This window comes from Leucopleurus acutus, assembly GCF_964270905.1.
Source record: "Leucopleurus acutus genome assembly, chromosome: 20".
NCBI classification, from domain to species: Eukaryota; Metazoa; Chordata; class Mammalia; order Artiodactyla; family Delphinidae; genus Leucopleurus; species Leucopleurus acutus.
The window spans coordinates 27325982-27332005 of NC_139162.1; positions in this window are offsets into that span (position 1 = coordinate 27325982).

Genomic DNA, 6024 nt, shown 5'->3' on the forward strand with positions numbered 1-6024 from the left:
GTAAATGTAATTGTTTCCCTGAGTTCTGTGTGCCTCTCTAGCAAACTAACAGAACCCAAGGAGGGAGTCATGGGAACCCCCAAATGGTAGCCAAGCCGGACAGAAGTTGTGGGTAACCTGGGGACCGACTACTTGCCATTGGCATCTGAAATGGGGTGGGAAGAGGCTTGTGGGACTAAGCCCTTAACCTGGGGGATCTGACGCTATCTCCAAGTAGGCAGTATCAGAATTGAGCTCAGTTGTAGGACACCCAGCTAGTGTCATGGGGAATTGCTTGGTGGGGGAAAAACCTACACATTTGGTGACCAGAAGTGTCAAAAGTGAAGGGTTCTGTGTGAGTAGTAAAGGAGAAACACAGAAGGTGGGAGACTGAACTGAGTTTTTCCATTACAGACCCTATGAGGCAGATATAATTATAATACCCACTTTGCAGAGGAGAAAATCGAGGCCTAGAGAGGTTAAGTGCTCTGCCTAAGGTCACAGAGCAAGTAGCAGACCTGGGGTTTGAACCTGTATATTTCTGGCTCTGAAACCCATCCACTTAAGGGCCTAAAGAGATGGGAAAGTTCTAGAAGGGATGGTTTATTGGAGGCAGGGTAAGGAAAGACACATAAGGGGAGAAGGCCAAGGTGTCAGTGTGCAGAGGGGGACAGCCACTAAGATGGGCCCTGAGCCCAAGGTCACAGAACACCATCATCAGAGGTGGAGCTGGGCCAGAACCTGCAATATTTATTCCTTAAACCAGGCTGCCTCATCAGCTACAGCGTAGTTTGGGGAAGGCAGTCCTGCTTTACAGTTTCCCCAACTCTGCCCAGAGGTTTTCCCCATCCACAAGCCCTTCCCTGGATCCCCCTCCCCAGCCGGAACCTCCTCCTCCGCCCCGCCCCTCCCCTCACGCACGCTGAAAACTTCCCCAGAAAGTTTGCGGCTGAAAGCCCCCCAGATAGAAGCAGCCCCCTTACCACGCACACCCACGCCCTCCCCCTGCCGGGCTGCCAGGCAGAGTCCAGCCACCCCAGACCCCTGCTCCCATCTCACCCCTCTGAGGACAGCCTGTACACTCTGTTAGCTCGTCTCCGTGGTAACATCTTTCAAGGCTGACGGCCGGTCCTGGGAGAGGAGGCTTCTGGGAAATGTAGTCTTTTGACACTACTCAGGTCTGGGTCCGGAAGACCCACTGTGGCATGTCCCTCAGCCAGTGGTGGGCTGGAGCCAGCTTGTGCCAGCTTGCAAGAGCTGATTTTTTTAAACTTCAGGAATGTTTGTGAGCCCATTGACAAACACATCCATTAGTAAAATTTAAATTATAAAAACGTATAAATAAATAGATTATATTAAAAACAAAGGTAATAAATACTCAAAACTCATCACTTCCTAATTATTTTACTCCATTTCATTATTATCTAAGCTCTTGAGGTCATTTATGCCTATTGTATCTTTACAACGAAAATATTATGTAAGTGTGAGCTACTCTGAATCTTTTTCCTTCAGTGATGTCATATTGATAGCTTAAAATTGGCCATGAGATTATTTACACCACAGAAATTGGCAAATGCTACAGACTAGGGCTTTTTCTCTCATCAGGTAGTTGTTAAACATTTACCAGGACACCACGGCTTCTGCTCCATGCATGGTCAATGTGGCCTTCTTCAAAACATATGGAAACCAGTGTGGGTCCTGGCCTGGCTGCCTGTCATAGTGGACAGAGCCAGGCTCCCTGAGTCTTGGTTCTAGTCCAGGCTGGACTGCTGGTTTAGTATATAACTCATGGGACAGAGAAAACTTATCCATTAGGTTAGTGGCCCATGAAAATGCTTAATTTTAATTTAATTTTTTTGAAATTCTGAAGAAAAAAAATAGACTGATAATGAATATATAATTATGAATCCACCCAGGATTATAATTGTCTTTGTACCAATGCAGTCACAAAATATAATTTTTTCTGTTCTGTTTTTAAAGGAAAGGGCCCACAAAACTTGTAATGCTGCCTTGTAGTGGGCAGCGGGGTCCAGAGAAATACTGCAGGTATCCTGACAAGGTTATATAGTTGCTGTTATTGATGAAAATGTAGGAATCACCTCATTCTCAATAATAAAGAATAATTGTTTCTTCTGGCTGGAACATTACGTAGTCATGAAAAATAAAGTGTGAAGGATAAATTAGACCAAGGGAAATCCCCAGAGAAGGCATGTGGACATCAGTCCTGGATTTCGCCCTGGGATTACCTCTGTGGGGAACTCACCTGGGATGAGGCCAGGAAGGGAGGAGGAAAAGGCAAATGTGATATGTTAGGCTGGTGGAATGGAGCACAGGCCTCATTGCCCCTTTTTTCCCATGCAACACCTAATTTCCTTTGTAAAGTGATTTATTCCCCTTTACCCACTCCCATTCCCTGCCCACACAGACATCATTCTGATGCTCTCCCCCCCCCCCCAAATGAGCATTCTTTGGCATACTCCTGGTGTTTTTAATTTGTGTTAATGATATTGTATTAATATCTCTATTTCTTACATTTTCACTAAGAACTGTGTGTTTAAGATCCACCCCAGTTGCTGTGTGTCCATGGACACACAATAATTACCTCTCTACTCTCCCAGCAGTGGACACCCTGCTTTGCCATCAACTTCCATTATCCACAGGTAATGCAACACATGTCATCGGTGGAGTCCTTTCTAGACCAGTAAATGTTTCTCTGGGGTAAATAACCAGGAGCGGGATGGTTGGCTCAGCAGCGGCACCTCACTTTTCTCCAGGCAGCGAAACCTACACGCTCCCCACCTCCCACAATGCACGGGGGAGCCTGGTACCCTTGACCCCACCAGCAGCTGATATTCTCTCCCTTCTGATGTTTGCCAGTTTCATAGAGGTACAATGAGATCTCGCTGTAATTTAACATGCCTCTCTCTGATTACTAATGATTTTAAATGTGTCTTCATGTGCTAATGTGTTAGTTTTAGGCGTTTCCTCCTCTGAAATTGTCTTTTAAAACCTCAGACCATTTTTCTTTATTGGGGAAGTATCTTGTTTGGATTGCAGGACTTCCAGATGTTAATCCCTGGTTTCAGATGCTGCAAATACCTCCCCCCATTCTGTCACATGTCTTCTAACATCTCCCATGGTGACCTTCATTAAACAGAAAACCTTAATTTTGATGTAATTAAATTTATCAGGTTTTGGTTTGATGTTTTGTGCTTATGAATTTTTGTTTGAGAAATCCTTCCTTGCACTTAAGTCACAAAAATATTTTCCTATGTTAACTTTATAATTGTGCCATCCCGTTTAGACCTTTACTCTGCCTGGAACCCATCTCTGTAGGAGGGGTTAAGTAAGGATTTTGTTTTATTTTTCCCCATACAATGAGCTAATTTTCCAATACCACCATCAGACCATTCGTCCCTTCTTTGTGATGTCACTCTTGTCGTGTATTAAATCCCCCAGGTGCATACGAGTCTGCCACTGAGCCCTCTGTTCTGTTCCACTGGTCTTCATGCCTATCCCTGCACAGACTCCATGGTGAATTTATCACTATGGCCTTGTAAAATCTTTATATCTGCAGGTCAGTTCTTCTTTCTATGTCCTCTTTCATTAAGGATGACTTAGCTATTTGAGGACTATATGCCTTAATATAAATTTTAGAATAAGTTTTAGAAAGTCTAAAAATATCATTTAGAATGTTTACTGGAATCACATTGTATTCATAGATCAAATTGTGAAGAACTCTTATCTTTTGATATTGTTACCTCTCTGAAAGCACAGAGCAAATAGGTCTTCTTATTTCCTGTCTATTTGTTAGATTGTAATGGAAAAAATACTAGGAATGAAGAAATTGAGGCAGAACAGAGAGAACCAGGCAGGGAACCACGGTGAGGGGACACTCTTCCTGCAGCACACAGATGACCACTGCAACCCAGAGCCTGATAAAGTGTCAGCCAAGGCCAAGCTCTGGCTTAGTCACATTCACGCTGGGCCAGGTGGGCAGCCGTCTTAGCCAGTATCTCATTTAATCATCAGCCCTGTCGGGCAGCTACTGCCATCCCTGCTTTGCAGATTCAGTAAGTGGGGAATTGGCCCAAGGCAAAGAATCTGGACCAGGCAGGCTGACCTCAGAGTCCATGCTCATAACCATGGTGCTATCCACCTCCCAGGCTGCTCTTGTGATGCTTCAGTGGCAGGGGAACCCTGTCTATCCACGCTGGACCTTGGGATGTATTTTTGCCACAGCCCTCCCTGGCCTGAGCACGCGCTCCACTTGGCACTTGGAGCCACTTTTGCAGTGACTTCAGGCAATGAGGGACCCCAGCCCCTCTGCCCCTGCCTGGCCCTGGGGTGGAGAGCCAGGCAGAGAAAAGGACATCCGTACTATTAGCTACGCTCCCCGTCTGCCCTCCGCATCTGCACCTGGAAACGCAGCCCATCCGGCGCTTGTTGTTCTGTTGGTCGCACATCCCACTGAGTACGTCTTAATGAGGAAGCAAGGAAGAAGAAAGAAAAAGCCACCACCCAGGATTTCCCTTGAGGCTCGGGGGTCAGGAATGAGGTGATAATTCTTAAACCCATGGAGACCCCAGCTCTACTGTTAGCCCAGCTTGCAGGGTGGTCTTGGGTGGGTCCCTGGGCCTCTCTCGGCCTCCATTTCATCCTCCCCACCCAGGGCTGGTCCACTTGGCAGAGCTGTACGAGGAATCTGGAAGGGAGCTTTAAACTTCACACCCTCCCAGTTTACAAACAGGTTGCAGAAGCTCACAATCTGCTTTACACCCAGGTTTTCTTTAAGCCAAGGGGGGTTCTCAGGGAGCAACCTAACTCCCGCTGACTTAATGCTGGGCACTTTACTTTGTCACCTCACTTAATGCTCTCAGGACAAGGCAAGGACTCAATGAGCCCATCTTACACAGGGTGAAACTGAGGTTCAGAGAGGTGCGGTGACAGGCCCAGGGTCACACAGGCCCTAAGCGGCAGAGCTAGGATTTGAACCCAGGCCTGTCAGACACTGGATCAGTGTTCTTTCTGAGGACAGGTTAGTAACCCTGAGACTTTGGGGTAAGGTTGCTGAGACCTTCAGTGTGAGAAACGGCTGTTTGTGAAGATAAGCCCGAAACCCACCAAGTCTGCCCACAAAAACTGATAATGTGGCTCAACTGTCGCAAGATTTCCCTTCCAGGAGCACAGTGACTTGCATAAACCAAGGGTCCCGGGCCTCCTTTCTTTCATCTGTTTGCTGGGTGGGAGGAGGGAGAAGGGGAATCCAGTCCAGGGCATCTGGGGGGAAGAGGCAGGCTTCTCACCTGTAGAAGGTGCTTGACCGTCTGCAAAGCACACTGGGAAGGGTGGGGTTTGGGGAGGGAGGGTGAGCTGTCCCAGTAGTAAGTTAGGGCTGAAGTGTGCAGTGGCTGTAAGGGGACAGGGACGGATACCAGTGCCCTGCCCTCCTGGTTGGGCCAGGCCAGGGGGCCAGTGTCTCTGCATCTGTCCGTCTCTCTCCTTTTGTTTTCTTTCTTTGTGGCAGTTCATCTGTTAATTCTTCTCTCTCTCTCTCTCTCTCTCTCTCTCTCTCTCCATCTCTCTATCTCTGTATCCCTACTTCTGTCTCTACTGTCACTGCCTCTTTTTTGCTTCCTACTGAGGAAACCAGTGGTTTCGAAATCAAGCCCAGCCACTGGAAGTGACAAACCCAGCTGGGTCTGGCCTGAGGCACTCCCCTGGCTCAGGGCCCTGTCAGGCTGGTGCCAAACTCACACCTCCATCCAGGGCCAACTAATATTTATTCAGGGCCTGCCAAACGTGCCAGGCTGGGGCTGGGCTGAACCGGTGAGCGAGCAAAGCTGTCAAAGTGCCCGCCTGCTCTATAGGAGCTCAGACTTCAGAAGAAATGCCCACCCTGTCTCTGCTCAGCCCACACCCCCTGCCCCCGGCCCTGGCTCCTCAGGCCTCAGAGGTGCAGCGCCCCGCCCCGCCCTCCCGTCCCCTCCCGCCCCCTCGACCCGAGACAGGGGCAGGCCAGAGTGGGGAACGGGGGCTTGCTTG